Source organism: Mirounga angustirostris, unplaced genomic scaffold, assembly GCF_029215605.1.
Source record: "Mirounga angustirostris isolate CCGP_5_RB_7025 unplaced genomic scaffold, mMirAng1.0.hap1 SCAF_13, whole genome shotgun sequence".
Classification (NCBI taxonomy): domain Eukaryota; kingdom Metazoa; phylum Chordata; class Mammalia; order Carnivora; family Phocidae; genus Mirounga; species Mirounga angustirostris.
In genome coordinates, this window is record NW_026991721.1 from 50,055,744 (window position 1) to 50,064,042 (window position 8,299).

Here is an 8,299-nt window from a genome sequence, read left to right on the forward strand (position 1 = left end):
CATTAGGCATCTGCCTTTGGCTCAGGTCGTGATCCTGGGGTCCTGAGATCGAGCCCTGCATTGGGCTCCCTGCTCAGCGGGAAGCCTGCTTCTCCCTCTCCCACTCCCCCTGATTGTGTTCCCTCTCTCACTGTGTCTCTCTCTGCCAAATAAATAAATAAATTTTAAATATATATATATATATATATATATATATATATATACTCGTAGACTCATTATTAGTAAAGTCAAACTTCTGAGAAGTCCAATAATAAACTTATTTAAAATTTAAGTCAGTATTTTAAAAAATGTGTTTACTGCAAATCTGTGTTCCCTTCTCTCTGAATAAAGGGAGAATATGACTTCCCTCATGGAGTTGTAGGAGAAAGAATGGAGTTAGAAGAGAGAAAAGAAATTTGTGGTCAGACTCTGCCCCTGATGAGCACTGTGACTTGGATACATCCAGTCTGCTGCCTACCCGTCAGTTTCTTCTATTTAAAAGATGAATAATACTATCTATTCACTGAACTGTTTGGGGTTGGGCAGAATCTCAGCAGCATTTCCTGGTACATCGAAGTCACTAAACGAACATTACCTCTCTTCCCCAACTTTACCTTATTATTTCCTACATTCCTCTTTCATTCTTCTTTTCTTATGGCCACCTTTCTTCCCTTTCATGCCTTGTCTGCTTTTGTTCCTCAAAGCTCTGTCCGTCTGTCAATTAAATGTGAAATGTGATTAAAGAGAAAGGGATGATAACCAAAAATGGAATTCTTTTAAAGTAACCTTAATACTTTCTCTACAAAATCCTTGAAAAACTGACCTAAAAGGAGAGAAGGCAGGTCTATACTTCTTTACCCTTGAAGATTCTTTCATTTCAACCATTTGGAAAGGGCTAACACAGCACCTCCCGGCTGTCAGCGCGTTCTGCAACGGTAAGCACAGCGATCCTGTTCTCTCTCTGGGACCGATCACAGGATCCCTAGCTGAGCCATCTACATTTATATTTTACTTGACCAAGCCCTTGTGGAAGACTTTGTGTCCTTAAAACTGGGTAAAATGGAGAGGTTTGGAAGCATGTAGCCTGGCACGAGATGGCCTTAAAATAAAGGAGTCTGATCAAGGGAGGTCAACTCATGAACAGAACTCAAAGGAAAAGTCTTTGAAAGTTGTTGATGATTTTTACCAGCTTATGTTTGTCCTTGGGTGGGGAGTGCTTCTCTTGGATCCTAGTTACATATATGCAAAAGATGGATGGAAAAGTACAGGGAAGATTGTCACATGAGAGAGTCAGAGCATCTCATGGTCAGTAAACTGTTTCAGTGAGCCAACCCCCTGCCAGGTTCCCAGTGACTACCAGAGAGATGGTCTGGGCAACTTGAGGAGCACAGGTAGGACTTAGTTTCTGGGCTAAGCATAAAGTGACCACAGCTGAGACAAAGACACAAGAAGCAAAGGCTATAGCAACCAACCTTGGTGTTATACAGGTTTTCATTTGATTACTGGCTGTATACCCTTGGTTAGTTACTAACCATTCTGAACATCATATCCCTCATCTGTCATGCCTGCTTCATAGAATAGCATTTAAGTCCATGTAAAAGTAATCCACAGAATACTGGTAAAATGTATCTCTCAACTATATTAGCTGGATTGAATGGAAAGGAAATATTCTAGTACTCAAGGATTCATCTACATGGCACTTTTACCTGATGGTCACTGCTTAAATGTGCCCTGCGAGGGAGAGTCTAGTATTTCATTGTGACCTACTACAATATTACATTGTTATACATAGCTATAAGGAAAATGAACTCAAAATTATTCAGGCCAATATGAGCTAGGTATTTTAAATATGGACGCTTAATTATTTATTTTTTTACTCTTTATCTTTAAACAAGCTTTGAACAAAAAATCTATGTAACAGTTTGATAAAAAACAAAATCATTTTTTGAGTGAGTCCATCCTTAGAATGGGGAATTAATTTTACTGATGTCCCTGTTGTTGCTATTAATAGTGAATATCTACATTGTGCTAGAAAATATACTAGATACAAAAAGTGAAATATTGATTTGAAATTACTTTCTCAGGTTGCTGTTTGGACTAAATATTAAAATACCTACTTTACAGATAAAGAAATTGAAATTCAAAATAAAAGTAATTCAAGATCTTTCAGCTAGGAAGAGCAAACCTGGAATGTGAAACCAAATATATCTCCTTAACTCTTTCTTTCTGCAACCCTTCCTCTTGAATTTTCTTCCATCTTCCCCTTCACATTAGCAGCATGCCCACCTCATGCCTCATGTGTAAGCACGTAAAAAGCTTGCCCTCCATACCAGTATATTCCAAGATAACCTCTTCTGAAAGTCTGCTAATCTCCCCACACCAGGAGGAAACTCCCAGACCCTCAGAGTGTAGAAAGGGGCAGCCAACTCTTCAAGAGCAGTCGTAGTTAATGGCAGCTGCTAATTACTGGTTCTGTTTCCTTTTGGATGAAAGGAACAAGGTCAAAGATTGCAAAGAAATTAAGATGATTTGCCAGTCGGACAAACTCAGGACAAAGTAAACCCAGTGACCCAAGTGAAGACCATATGGGGCAATCCAAACAATGCATGTGATGGATTTTTGTAAACACTGGCTACTGAGAGAAGCCAAGTGTGGTGATTCTTATTTATTCATTCACTCAAACATCATTTGCTTATGGCTTGTGGGAAGAGAACCAACATTTATTTGTTCCTTCATTCCTTTCTCAAATATTTACTAAACATTTACCATTGCCAGGCAATGTCCTAGGACCTGGAATAAAACAATTACCAAGATAAACAAGCTCCCCACTGTCATGGGGCAAACACTCTAGTGAAGGGAAGATGTCAGTCAATTAGGATATAATGGAAAAATAATCAGATAGTAATAACAGCTATTAAAAGAATTAGAATAAGATCATGTGAAATAAGTATGTTGGGACTGCTTTATGTGAGATACTCATGGAAGTCTGGAAAAGGGAATGGCTGGAAAGAGGCAGCCATGTGAATACTGGTTGAAGAAACTCCCAGTCAGAGGAGCATCTAACACGAAGTCCCTATGGCAGGAGGAAGCAAGCCTGTGTGTTCAAAGAATTAAAAAAACAAAACAAAACAGTGTTTTGAGTGTAATGAGCAAAGGGGAGAGTTGGTGAAGTCAGAAACCTAGGAAGGGCTGAGGGATAGGAACTTCACTTTTTCATAAGACATGGTAAAGGATGGGGCTGGTGATGTGGATGTGTTGGTCTATGGTATTGAAAGCCAAGCGACTGAATGAGAGAACCAATGTACAGAAAAGGGCCAAGGACAAAGGCCTAGGGGTAGTCCACCATTCAGAGACAGCATAGAAGACTGAGTAGGACAGGTAGGAGGTAAGTCCACAAATTGTGATATTAGTGAAGCCAAGAGAAAGAAGTATTTTACTGTGGGGAGAGAAATCAGCCAGGCCCATCACTGCTGAGAGGAAAAGGTACAGAACAGTGAAGTGACCATAGGGGAGGATTGCTGACTTTGACATGAACAGTCTCTGAAGATGGTGGATGTAGAAGCTTTGACTGGAATAGAAAATGTGAGAACATTAAGGGTAGGCAGAAGCTATAGACATTTATTTTAAGAAATTTTCTTATTAAATGAAAAGGCCAAGTCTGGTCATACCTAGAAGAGAATGTAGTGAAAGGAGGGATTTTTTTCTAAACCACAGGAATTATATGATAGGCTTTTACTTTTGTGGGTTGATACTATCTGGAAAGGAAGAAGAAACTATTGATATTCAGAAGAAATGGGTAATTCCAGGAGCAAAGGCTTGGAGATAATGAGAAGAAACGACCTCTAAAGCACTGTGGAGGGGTGACCTTCAACAGTGTCTGTTCACCTTCAGCACTTTTGAAAGATGTAAGCCTCAAAACCACCCTATGTGGGAAATGGTATTCTCACCATTTTATATGTAAAGAAATTAAGGAACTTGATCACTAAGATCCTACAATTATTACTAAGTCTCCCATCTCTGGATTCCACCTGCCCACATCAGATGGGACATTGAATGTCTACTCCATGGGGGAAGGTTTAACATCACTGACCTTCAGAGACCTGGCCTCTGCCTGCTCCTGCTGTGTGATCACGTGCCACTCTGCTAGAGCAGCCTTGTAGATCCAGGAACACCAGACAACTTGCCATTTAGAGAACTGTCGCTCATTCTTATGCAAATGCTGTCCTGGACACCCCCTTCCGTCTGTAGCAAACACACTGCCCATCTCTCTTCCATCTGGTTGGTTCCTGTGTTTCTCTGAAGACCATTCAACCATCCCTTCCTCTACCCGGGCATCATGGACTCTTATTTATGCTCCTTTGGTCTTTGTAATGTGATTGGACATTTATATTCCTGTGTCCTCAACTAAGCTGGGAGATCCCTGAGTTGGGAAACTTGTGGCCAGCCTAGGATTGGACATAAAATGGGCACTTGCTAAGTATTTGTGGGAGGAGGAAAGAAAAGATGATTCATCCTTAGCACCATGACCCATGTATTCATTTAAGTCATACAAGTATTTGAAGAACCAATTTATCAAATAGTTTCATCACATTATTGCCATGCAGAAGTGAGTACTCTCTTTTATTCTGTCCCATTTTAAAATCCAAGGTTCAACCCCATCCAGGGCAAGAAACTGGGAAGAGAAGAATAGGAGTAACCAGGTGCCTGGGTGGCTCAGTCATTAAGCGTCTGCCTTCGGCTCAGGTCATGAACCCAGGGTCCTGGGATCGAGTCCCGCATTGGGCTCCCTGCTGGCAGGAAGCCTGCTTCTCCCTCTCCCACTCCCCCTGCTTGTGTTCCTGCTCTCGCTATCTCTCTCTGTCAAATAACTAAAATCTTTAAAAGAAAAAAAAAAGAATAGGAGTAACCTTCAGAAAAGAGATGGGAATCAACATCTTAGTCCAGGTGCAAATTATTTTTCGATACACATTCTTTGAAGAACCTTGGTCTCCCTGCCCTGTCCTATGGCCCAAGACAAATGTAAAATGCATACTCAGCTGCTGTTAAGTGGCATTCACAAGGATGAACATCACCATTTTTTTTTTAACATGAAGACATAAAATAAGTTTAGCTTCAGTTGAGCTTCAATCGTTTTGTAGTATAAAAGGAAATTAGGTAAATTGTCCAGTGAATGTTAATAACAATAATCTCTCTTGCTTGTATATTGTGTATTCTTTTGCCATTCTTAAAGCAGTCTCATGTAACTATTTCTAAGTAATATTTCAATAAATATCTTGGGAATGAGAGTAAAGCAATCTGAGTTCTCTTCATGTGGCCACAACAATAGTCCAATAAGCCATACGGGACAAGTGCTATTGTTTCAGTTCGGCGGATAAGAGGCTAGAGGCTGGGGTTGTTGTACACATCTATAAGCATAAGCTTTTTTTTTTTTTTTTTAAAGATTTTATTTATTTGACAGAGAGAGATACACAGCGAGAGAGAGAACACAAGCAGGGGGAGTGGGAGAGGGAGAAGCAGGCTTCCCGTGGAGCAGGGAGCCCGATGCGGGGCTCGATCCCAGGACTCTGGGATCATGACCTGAGCCGAAGGCAGATGCTTAACAACTGAGCCACCCAGGCGCCACCAGCATAAGCTTTTTGACTTTGGGGACAGAGCCTTTTCCAAAACAAAGACTTAATTCACCAGAGCTGAGGAGAGTCATTGACAGACCTTCTATAAGTGGAAGTAGGGAGTCTGAAGAGCCAGGGTCCAAATGTGTGTTACCATTGCATGAAGTAGAAACTTTGGGTCCCTTAGAACTTAACATCATTGATGCATCTTCAAGAGAAAGTTCCAAAGGTTAAACAAAGGTCATCATTCATGACAGCAGGAGAAAGGTGGAATTAACACAATTGTACAATCTCCAGCAAGAAAAATTTGAGCTGTCTTGTACCACTTCTAAGTCCATAAATCTATATTACCCCCATTAAAGCAGTGTAGACAAAGAAGCAAAGACAGAAACCCAGGGAGTCCAGCAACCTTTTAATAGCAGAATCAATTAGGTGTGTGCTGTGCTTTTAAAATGCACCACTTCATATTAAGGAGCTTAAGGGGTGAATAACAAGCTCATAAAATGTTAATAACTATAATGACTATAGCTCTGGCAACACCTTTAACAGTGTGGAAATGTCATGGGACCAGAGATAGTAAAATGCCCTTGGAAGAGTGCTGGGCACTGGGAGGGCTTGAGTAGACTGAAGAGGAACACTTTGATCACCCCTGCCCCCTGCCTCAGCTCCCTGGGACTTGGTAGAATATAAGTTCTGGCCTGGTCCTTTGGAGGCACATCATGTCCCCTGTTGCTCCTAAATAAGCAGATGGAATTGCTCAGTACAGGAGCAATGAGCTGGGAGTCAGCCTATCTGAGCCATGGTGCTTTCGTGCCACCAGCTCACTGGATGGATTTCCGAGGCTGGCTTCTCTGAACCTCAGTATCCATATTTTAAAAAAGAATCCAAAGCATTCTTTCATTCGCTTTTTTCAACACTGGGAGTTAAACAGCACTATTATCCCTATTTGACAGATGTCAAAGTTTTATTGTTTAGCCAAGATCACTTAACGAGCATCCAGAATCTCTGTTCTCCCCTGCTCCATGGTGCTGCCAACGGAGGGAGGTCTAAGTTCCCCTTGAGGGTGGATCGTCTGTGATTCTGTGCATCACCAAATCACTAATCAAGGTTAAACCAACATCTTCAGTTGGAGTCTTGGGAAGAGTTTTTGTGAAAATAATGTCCACTTTGGTACACTAACAAATAGAATTTTTTTAACTTTCTAAGAATCTTATTTGATTCTTAGAGATTCGATCTCAAAATTCAAATTATGATTCTAAAACAGTATGTCTGACTGGCCCAATGCTACTTTTAGTGGTAATATAAAACAAATTTCATAGTATGGTAATATGAAAACTATATCTTTTCTAAAAGAATACAAATATTGCTTTTTTTTTAGAGTATTCTCTGGCTTAGAATGGCAAGATAAAATCTAAGACTGGACAAATTGATGGATATCAGGGGATGTAAACACCTGTTTTCAGGAACTGTAGTCTCTCCTGTCAGAAAACCACAATACTATTAAGGGCTTCTCTGCTTGATAAATACCTATTTACCCTGGAGTACGTAGCTCAAACGTCTGCTCTGTGGAGCCTCCTCCGCCCGCAGGTCACCTGACTTCTCCCTTCATCAGCCTCTTCATATCTAGTACAGGCTGTATGGTATCATTGGCAAGCTTTCTGGCATTGTCTGTGAAATGCAGTTTAGAGCCAGGTTAGGAGCATTGGAGCTAGAGTCTGATTGCACGCACTGGAAACTAGCCAGATACTAGCCCTATAACCTTGGCCAAGCAACTTGGTCATTCTGTACCTCACTTTCCTTTATTTGCCTTGCTGTCTGGGAAAATAATAGTACTTAATTTTCATGGTTGTTGGTAGGATTAAACTGAATTAATCCATGTACTTAGAACCTGGAGCCCTTAGATGTTAATTATACTATGGAAAGAACACGAGCATTGGAATCTAACAGAGTTGGATTTAAATCCCACCTCTACATTTGTTAGTTGTGTGGCCCTGGGTAAATCCTCTTCCTGCTCTTAGCCCTAATTTCCTCACTTGTGAATTAAGCGCACTATTCCTATCACTTCCCTTGAGGGTTGTTGTAAGATTTGTGTGTGGTGTAGATGATGTACTATCTAGGCAATGGCAGTGGTGTGGTGGATGGTGTCAGCATCAGTGAGGGGAGGGCGGGAGTGGAGAGGTGATGGCCGTGAGGGGTGGGAGTATTTATGCTGTAGTCTTGGTGGTGGTTCTAGTCTTGTTGGCACTGGGGCCTTTGGGGGCAGTGGTGCTGGTGATGAAGATGACGTGCTTACATATCTGTCTGCCAAGTTAGACTCAACTCATCCAGGGTGGTAAAGGACTCTTTCTCACCTTGGTGTTCTCCACACATGATCAATAGGCCCAATTATAAGCCATGTTAAGGATCTCATGCCACTTGATAAGATAAGAAAGAGCCAAGGCTTGGCTGGACTGGGTAATCAGCAGATCTGACTCTACTCCTGGATGCCCTGAGAGGAGTAGCATTTTGTATTCTGTATGATCCAGAGGGGAGTTTTGCAATAGGATCTAATACCCATCTTTACCAAAGGTCAAGGTTGTTTAATCTGATTGATGTTGTTTAAGATAAAGTACATGAGTAGTGACAGAATTTCACGGGAGTCACGTCAAAACAGGTTTCCAGGAAGTGATGAGGACTGCAGGGCATACTTAATCATATATATATATTAACAG